This window comes from Nicotiana tomentosiformis, chromosome 6 (assembly GCF_000390325.3).
Source record: "Nicotiana tomentosiformis chromosome 6, ASM39032v3, whole genome shotgun sequence".
Taxonomy (NCBI): Eukaryota; Viridiplantae; Streptophyta; class Magnoliopsida; order Solanales; family Solanaceae; genus Nicotiana; species Nicotiana tomentosiformis.
The window spans coordinates 112,542,745-112,552,966 of NC_090817.1; positions in this window are offsets into that span (position 1 = coordinate 112,542,745).

Here is a 10,222-nt window from a genome sequence, read left to right on the forward strand (position 1 = left end):
TCCAATATAATTATTAAACGGTGCACTGCCAAGGGTCGAACAGCACGAACCATAGATGCATCTATTAAACTGCCGAGGTGAACGGCCCGCTCCCATGAGAGCGTGGTACATAAATCCTGCTGAGGCAAATAGCTCGATCCCATAAGATTGAAATACATAATCGTGCTGAGGCGAACGGACCGATCTCATTAGAGTGTGGTTCATAAATTCTGCCGAGGCGAACGACCCGATCCCATTAGAATAAGAAGCTTTGACGGGTCCTTGACCCCACTCACGAATAAATGTGTGAGTTGAAATTTCTTTAACAAAACCTATTAATGAAGTATATATATATATATCACAGAAACATGCCGTAAGAAGAGTACAGTTATTCGGTGACTAATCATGAAATCGTGAAGTCTCTACAATAGCAAGTCTAGTCTCAAGTAGAGATGTAAAATAGAGGTATTTAATAGGCGATAGAATGCTCAAATAGTGCAGCTACATCATGATGTGAACCTAAGCCTACCCGGACAATAACATGAACGTAGCTACGTACGGTCTCTCGTCGTACGTAGCCACCACAATAAGTTGCACAAATCAAATATATTGCCTAGGGGTAGGTTCCCCCTTACAGAGTTAGACAGGAGACTTACCTCACTCCGACATTCCAAAACCGGCTCCAACGCCAATCTAACACCTCAACACGGTGATCATCGATCCAAAACTAGTCAAATAAGATGCAACCCAATCAAAATATCCTCTAATACTCATAATTAATCAATTTATAATAATTTCCAACTCCGCTCGAAAAATCGATAAAGTCATCCTCGGGCCCACATGCCCGAATTCCGAAAACTTTCAAAGATAATCATTACTCATAACATTACGAACTCAAATATATAATTTATTCTCAATTCCATGTCCAACTTCGTGGTCAAAATCTAAAAATACCGATTTCTAGGTTTCTTTCAAAATCTCACAATTTCTATAAATTTCTATGCTTGAATCCATATAAAAACCATGTATTTAACTCACAATATGAAGAAATCACTTACCCATTATAGTTGATTAAGATGTCACTCTAAAAGTGCTCCAAAATCGGCTCCCATGGACGAAATTGTCGCGACCCAATTTCATTATAGGTCGTGATGGCACTCAACTATGTTGTTAGGCAAGCCAACACTGATCAATCTAGTGGTTTCCACTTTTAATATGTTTTCTAAGTGAATAAGATTCCACATTAATAAAAGTTTTAGCAATTTACAGATGTAAAGTAACTAAACAAAAGCTAAAGAGTGCAAATCGAAGTCATAAAATAGATCCAAAATCATAAGTCTACTACTGTCTGAAAAGGAAATAGACAGAAAATATAACAAAAGGAAGACTCCAGTTGCTGCAGGACGGCTTGGAAAATAGCTCACTGTGAAGTCTCGAAGTGCAAGTCAAAGGTGCGCGCTGAACTAATATCCAGATACACCTGCCTCAGATCCTGCACATTTAAGTGCACAAGTATAGAGTGAGTACATAAACAACATGTACCCAGTAAGTATCTAGTCTAACCTCAAAGAAGTAGTGACGAGGGATCGGTTTCGACACTCACTACGGGCCAGAACGGCCCAAACCATATAATATATCAATAATCATGCCGAGGCGAATGACCCGCTCCCATGAGAGTAGTGGAAGTTTACCCCGCTCGCGGAATATACTTGCGAAGCGGTTGAACATAGTTTTTCTTAAATTATCATAATACTTCTCAATTCCTTTTAACATAAGAAATTTAACTTGGAACTTAAAAATATTGAGATTCTCAATCTCCACTTAATCTAACAGTTAGTAAACATAATCAAGCAACGGTATCAACAAATCATGGTGTAAGCCTAAATCTACCCGGACATAAGCATGAATAGTAGCTACGCACGGATTCACGTCACATCGTGCGTGTGAAGCCCCCACAAATAGAAGTACATATTGACATAAGTTCACCTATGAGGTTAATTCGCTCTTACAGGTTAGAAAAGAGACTTACCTCGCTTCAAGCCTACTTCCCGATTCAAGAATGCGCTCACACCCTCAAGTCGGTGCCGAATCAATCCAAAACTAATCAAATAGTATATAAACTAATCAATACATGCTCAAAAATTCGTATTCTAACTATTAAAGAGGTTACCCAACCCTAAATGTAAGATTCTAAGAATTCACCCCAGGCCCACGTGCCCTGATTCCGGAAATCTTCGAAGAAAGTTGTTACCCATAACTTTAGGAACATAAATATACGATTTTTACTAAGTTCCATAACCATTTTCGTGGTAAAATACCATTTTTACCCAAACCTAGGTTTTTCATCTAAACCCATGATTTTCACAAATTTTCATGTTAAAATCTACCCATAACCTATGTATTAAACTCACATTAGGTAGAAATTACTTACCTTAAAATTATAGGTCGAAATCCCCTCCTTAAAAGCTCTCAAATCGCCCAAGAGTGAGAGAAATGTGTTAGAAATGGCCTAAGTCCCGTATTAAATGAACCCTTCTGCCCAGTAATTTTTCGAACATGCGGTGCCTTGGCCTCATCTGTAGTCCCGCACCTGCGGAAAAATCCTCGCAGGTGCGCATTTCCCTTACCTGGCCAAGCTCTGCATCTGCGTATAAAAGGGACAGCTTCTGCAAGCCCAGCTGCTCCTGCCACCACGGCTCTCGCACCTACGGTCACGCAGGTACGCCAAAACTTCCACACATGTGGTGGCTGGGCTGCCCTCACTCTTTCGCTTCTGAGGTTCGTAGCTCTCACCTGCGAGCTCGTACCTGCGGCTGGCCAAGCGCAAGTGCAATTATGATAGCAACTGGGAGCTTCAGCTATTGCTCCCAATTTCCAACTTGGTCCGAGCCTCGTCCGATTAATACTCGGGGCCCTCGGGGCCCCGCCCGAACATACCAACAAGTTTGGAATCATAAAACGGACTCGCTCGAATGCCCGAAACAACATTAAAACTAAGAATCACACCCCAAAACCAATTAAATCAAACTTATGAACTTCAAGTTCTTCAATTTACTCACAATGCGCCGAAATGTACTTAAACTACTCGGATTGACACCAAATTTTGTGTGCAAGTCTTAAATAACATTACGGAACTATTCACGGTCTTGGAATTCTATTTGGACCTCGATATCACCAAAACCCCTCTAAACCAAATTTAAATAACTTTTAAAACCTTCAAAGAACCAACTTTCACTATTAGGCATTGAAACGCTCCCGAGTCATCCAAACCCAGATCCGAGCATACGCCAAAGTCTTAAATCATCATACAAACCTATTGGAACCGTCAAATCCTGATTTCGAGGTCGTTTACTCAAAACATTGACCAAAGTCAATCTTGGTCTTTTAAGGCCAACTTAAGGAACCAAATGCTCTGATTTCAACCCGAACCATTCCAAATCCTCAAACTAACCACCCCCAAGTCATAAAACAGTAAAAGCACATATGGGGAGTCTTGTTTAGGGGAATTGGGTTCTAGAAAGCAAAACGACCGGTCGGGTCGTTACATTCTCCACCTCTTAAACAAATGTTCATCCTCGAACAGGTCTAGAATCATATCTAGAGTGCTGAAAAAGTGAGGATATCTGCTCAGCATGTCCTCCTCGGACTCCCAAGACACCTCCTCGACTGGTTGGCCCATCCACTAAAACTTTACCACAGAAATCCTCTTGGATCTCAACTGGCGATCATGCCTATCAATAATGGCAACTAGCTCCTCTTTATGGCCCAGACTCTCATCTAACTAAATCGTGCTGAGGTCTAACACATGCGACAAGTCGGGATGATACCTCCGGAGCATAGACACATGGAAAATCGGATGAACTCCCGATAGGCTGGGAGGCAAAGCAAGCTCATAAGCAACCTCCCCAATTTGCCTCAACACCTCAAATGGGCCTATAAACCTTGGGCTCAACATGCCCTTCTTCCCAAACCTCATGATTCCCTTCATCAGCGAGACTTTCAAGAGAACCTTCTCGCCCACCATAAATGATAAGTCATGCGCCTTTCGATCTGCGTAACTCTTATGTCGGGACTATCTATGCGAAATAGCTCCCGAATCAACTTTACCTTTTCCAAGACATCCTTCACCAAATCAGTACCATACAACCTAGCCTCGCCAGGCTCAAACCACCCAATGGGAGAATGACAACACCGACCGTAGAAAGCCTCGAATGGAGCCATCTCGATGTTGGACTAGTAACTGTTGTTGTAAGCAAACTCGGCCAAAGGCAAGAATCGATCCCACTACCCTCCAAAGTCAATCACGAATGCTCTGAGCATGTACTCCAATATCTGAACTGTCCGCTTTGACTGCCTGTCGATCTGGGGAAGAAATGCGGTGTTGAGCTCTACACGGGTCCCCAACTCACTCTGTACGGCTCTCCTAAAATGTGAAGTAAACTGAGGACCTCTGTCTGAAATGATGGAAACAGGCACACCATGCAGCTGAACTATATCCTGGATATAAATCTGGGCCAATCTCTCTGAAGTATACGTAGTCATCACAATAATGAAGTGTGTCGACTTGGTCAATCCGTCTACGATGACCCAAACTGCATCAAACTTCCACAAAGTCAGCGGCAACCCAACTACGAAGTCCATAGCTATGCGCTCCCACTTCCACTCAGGTATAGTCATCTGCTGGAGTAGGCCTCCTGGCCTCTGGTGCTCATACTTAAGCTGCTGGTAATTTAGGCACCTAGCCACATACTCAACTATGTCTTTCTTCATCCACCGCCACTAATAATGTTGTCTCAGGTCACGATACATCTTCGTAGCACCTGGATGAATGGAATATCGAGAACTGTGCACCTCTTCTAGGATCCTCCCCCTCCGAACATCGACATTAGGAACACATAGATGACCCTGGAGTCGCAGAACACCATCCTTGCCAATAGAAATCTCCTTGGCACTACCCTGTAGTACCGTCTCCCTGAAAACCAAGTGCGGATCATCGAACTGTCGAGCTTTGATCTGCTCCAATAGTGAGGACCGGGCAACGACGCAAGCAAGAACTCGGCTGGGCTTTGAAATATCCAACCTCACAAGTCTGTTAGCCAAGGACTGAATATCCAAGGTTAGTGGCCTCTCCTCTGCTGAAATGAATGCCAAGCTACCCATACTCTCTGCCTTCCTGCTCAAGGCATCCGCGACTATTTTTGCCTTGCCCGGATGATAAAAAATGGTGATGTCATAATCCTTCAGTAACTCTAGACATCTACGCTACCTCAAATTGAGATCCCTTTGCTTGAACAAATGCTGCAAACTGCGACGATCAGTGTAAGCCTCACAAGACACCCCATATAGATAATGCCTCCAGATCTTAAGAGCATGTACAATCGCGGCCAACTCCAAATCATGCACAAGATAATTCTTCTCATGGGGCTTCAGCTGGCGTAAAGCATATGCAATAACTCGCCCCTCTTCCATCAATACACAACCAGAGCGTGAAGTGTCGCAATACACAATATACATCCCTGAACCAAAAGGCAACACAAAGACTGGTGTTGTGGTCAAATCTGTCTTGAGCTTCTAGATGCTCGTCTCACAATCCTCGGGCCAATGAAACTGGGCACCCTTCTGGATCAATCTAGTCAAATGTGTTGCAATGGATGAGAAACCCTCCACGAACCGGTGATAATAACCTGCTAACCCTATGAAGTTCCTGATCTCAGTCGCCGAAGTAGGATGAGGCCAACTCTTAACTGCCTCAACCTTCTTGGGATCCACCTTAATGCCCTCGCCTAATACCACATGCCCCAAGAATGCCACAGAATCTAACCAAAACTCACACTTGGAGAACTTAGCATATAGCTTCTGTTCCTGCAAGGTCTGAAGCACCACTCTCAAATGCTTCTCGTGCTCCTCCATGCTACGTGAGTAAATGAAAATGCCATCAATGACAAACGAATAAATATAAGGCCTGATCACCCTGTTCATCAAGTCCATAAATGTCGCTGGGGCATTAGTCGAACCGAAGGACATCACTAGAAACTCATAATGGCAATATCTACTATAGAAAGCAGTCTTCGGAACATTTGAGTCCCGAATCTTCAACTGATAGTACCCTGATCTCAAGTCGATCTTAGAGAACACCCTAGCAACCTGCAACTTGTCAAACAAATTATCAATACGCGGCAACGGGCACTAGTTCTTAATGGTGATTTTTTTCAACTGGCAATAATCAATGCAAATCTACATAGTCCCGTCTTGCTTCTTCACAAATAATACTGGTGCACCCTAAGGTGATACACTCGACCTGACGAACCCCTTTGCTAGCAACTCCTCGAGTTGTTCCTTCAACACCTTCAATTCTTTCGGATCCATACGATATGGTGGTATAGATATAGGCAGGGTACCTGGAGCCAAATCGATACAAAAATCGATATCGCGATCTAGCGGCATGCCTGGAAGATCAGAAGGAAAAACATTAGAGAACTCCCAGACTACTGGTACCGAATCAATCGCTGGGGACTCTGGAGTAGTATCCCAAACATAGGCTAGATAATCCAAACAACCCTTCTCGATCATGTGTCGAGCCTTCATAAAAGAGATAACCAGACTAGATGTACTGACAGACAAACCATTCCACTCCAATCTAGGGAAATCGGGCACTGCTAAGGTAATAGTATTGGCATGGCAATCAAGGATAGCATGATATGGAGATAGCAAGTCCATGCCCAGGATGACCTCAAAGTCGGTCATATCAAGAAACAGAAGATTCGCTCTAGTCTCGTAACCACATAATGTAACCACACAGGACCGATGGATCTGATCCACAACAACAAAATCGCCCATAGGAGTAGACACATAGACAGGAGTACCCAAGGACTCATGAGGAATATCCAAAAAGTGAGCAAACAAAGATGACATATATAAATAGGTAGATCCTAGATCAAATAATACTGAAGCATCCCTACCACAAACAAAGATAGTACCTGTGATCACAGCATCTGAGGCCACTACATCTGGTCTGGCCGAAAAAGCATAAATTATGGCTGGTGCGCCACCTGGCTGGCCTCCGCCTGCCTAACCTCTACCTTTGGGACGGCCCATACCCATCTTCCCTTCGCCTCTGGGCGGCCGGACGGCTGATGCGGCTACTAGAGCTGTAATCATGGGCTGCTGACTATGCCGCACTGCCTTGCCCCGAAGTCTGGGGCAATGTCTCTTCATGTGACTAGGATCCCCATACTCATAACAACCTTTCAAAGCGGTGGACTGCTGCTCTGAAGTCTGACCCTGGTGTCCTGAATACCCATCGGAAGAACCCTGAAGAGCGAGTGGGCAATATGAACTCTCTGGCATGGCACTAAAATAGGCACTGGAAGAACCCTGATGACCGGAGTATCCACTGGAAGGACCCTGAATAGATGGCAGGCGGTAAGAACTCTCCAGCATAGCCCTAACATAGGGTCGCGCTAGAATACCTCGAGAAGGTGATGGTGCTGAATATGGGGGCTTGCTGGGCCGACCCCTCTCAAAATGACCTCTGCCCCCAGCTAGGGCACCCCTGAACTCACCAGGAAAATGGGACCTCTTGTCCCGCTGCATCTGCTCTCTACCCGTCTGACGTTAACCCTCAATACTGCAAGTAATCTCCACTATTAACTAATAGGGAGTCCCCATCTCAACCTCCCGAGCCATGCTAGCCTGAATACTAGAGTGCAACTCCACAACAAAGCTCCGCACTCGCTCTGCCTCAGTAGGAAGTACCATAAGTGCATGTGGAGACAGCTCAGAAAATCTTGCCCCATAATCGGTCACTGACATCTGACCCTGCTCGAGCCACTCGAACTAACACCGCAACTCTTCCCTCTATGAGGGTGGGATATACATGTCTAGGAATAGGCGTGTGAACTGGTCCTAAGTCATAGGAGGATAATCTGCTGGTCTGCCAAGAAGATAAGCCTTCCACTACCTACGTGCGCTGCCCTCCAACTAAAAGGTAGTGAAATCCACCCCGTGAGACTCCAATATGCTCATGGTGTGTAGTCTATCCCTGCACCTATCAATAAAGTCCTGGGGATCCTCATGTTGCTCACCCCCAAAAGACCAGAGGGTGAAGCCTAGTCCATCTATCCAAGAGCTTCTACGGCTCGCCGGCTGCAGCTGGTCTAGGCTCCAGTATAGCCGTTGTAGTTGGCTGGGCCCCGCCCACGGGTAGTGTACCCGGGTCTAATATACGGCAGCTGCATGTCCAGGTGCCTGAGCAGTAGGGGTATGTGCTCCCCCTCCCACCTGAGATGTGGTTGGGTCTGTTAGAAATAAACCAGCCTGGGTCACAGAATCCATGAACCGCAGCATTCGGCCCATGACCTCCTAAAAGCCCGGTGCTGACGTGAAATCTACCGGGGTTGGCTCTACTGCGGGCACCTCGCCCTGCTCCTCAACAATAGGATCCTCCACTGGATATGTTAGTGGTACAACTGGGGCAACTCTGGGATGTCTTTGTCCCCTACCTCGGGCTAGTTCCCTCCCCCGACCTCTGCCTCGGCCTCTCGCAATAGGGGGAGCAGCTCCTCCCGGGTCCGAAACATTTATCGTTCGCGTTCTCACCATTTGTGAGAGAGTAAGAGAAGAAACTTAGTACACCATCAACTGCACGATAGGAGATGAATAAAGAATAGTTTCCTAACACCCTATAGTCTCTCGAAGATAAGTACGGACGTCTCTACACTGATCCGCAAGACTCTATTAGGCATGCACATAACTTGTGAGACCTATGTGAACCTAGTGCTCTGATACCATGTTGCCACAACCCAATTTTATTATAGGTCGTGATGGCGCCCAACTCCATTGTTAGGCAAGCCAACACTGATTAATCTAGTGGTTTCCATTTTTAATATGTTTGCTAAGTGAATAACATTCCTCATTGATAAAAGTTTTAGCAATTTACAGATGTAAAGTAACTAAACGAAAGCAACTAAGTACAAATCAAAGTCATAAAATAGATCCAAAATCATAATTCTACTAGTGTGTGCCAAGACCTAGTGTCACAAGTATATGGGCATTCTAGTAGAATATACAAAAGAATACTAGTCTACTGTTTGAAAAGGAAATAGACAGAAAATATAATAAAAGGAAGACTCCAGCTGCTGTAGGACAGCTCGGAAGTCCTCTTGGATCTCAACTGGCAATCCTGCCTATCAACAATGGCAACTGGCTCCTCTTCATAACCCAGACTCTCATCTAGCTAAATCGTGCTGAGGTCTAACACATGCGACAAGTCAGGATGATACCTTCGAAGCATAGGCACGTGGAAAAACGGATGAACTCCCGGTAGACTGGGAGGAAAAGCAAGCTCATAAGAAACCTCCCCAATTTGCCTCAACACCTCAAATGGGCCTATAAACCTTGGGCTTAACTTGCTCTTCTTCCCAAACCTCATGATCCCCTTCATCGATGAGACTTTCAAGAAAACCTTCTCGCCTACCATAAATGATAAGTCACGCGCCTTTTGATCTGCGTAACTCTTCTGTCGAGACTGTGCTGTGCAAAGTTGCTCCTGAATTTACTTTACCTTTTCCAAGGCATCCTTCACCAAATCAGTACCATATAACCTAGCCTCGTCGGGCACAAACCACCCAATGGGAGAACAACACCACCGACTGTATAAAGCTTCGAATTGAGCCATCTTGATGCTGGACTGGTAACTGTTCAAACTCGGCCAAAGGCAAGAACCGATCCCACTGCCCTCCAAACTCAATCACTCATGCTCTGAGCATGTCCTCCAATATCTGAACTATCCGCTTCGAGTGCCTTTCGATCCGGGGATGAAATGTGGTGTTGAGCTCTTCACGGGTCCCCAACTCACTTTGTACGGCTCTCCAAAAATGTGAAGTAAACTGAGGACCTCTGTCTGAAATGATGGAAACAGGCACACCATGTAGCTGAACTATCTGCTGGATATAAATCTGGGCCAATCTTTCTGAAGTATACGTTGTCATCACAGGAATGAAGTGTGCCGATTTGGTCAATCTGTCTACGATGACCCAAACTGCATCAAACTTCTGCAAAGTCCGCAGCAACCCAACTACGAAGAATAGGCCTCCTGACCTCTGGTGCTCATACTTAACCTGTAGGCAATTTAGGCACCTAGACACATACCCAACTATGTCTTTCTTCATCTGCCACCACCAATAATGTTGTCTCGGGTCAGAATACATCTTCGTAGCACCTGGATGAATGGAATATTGAGAAC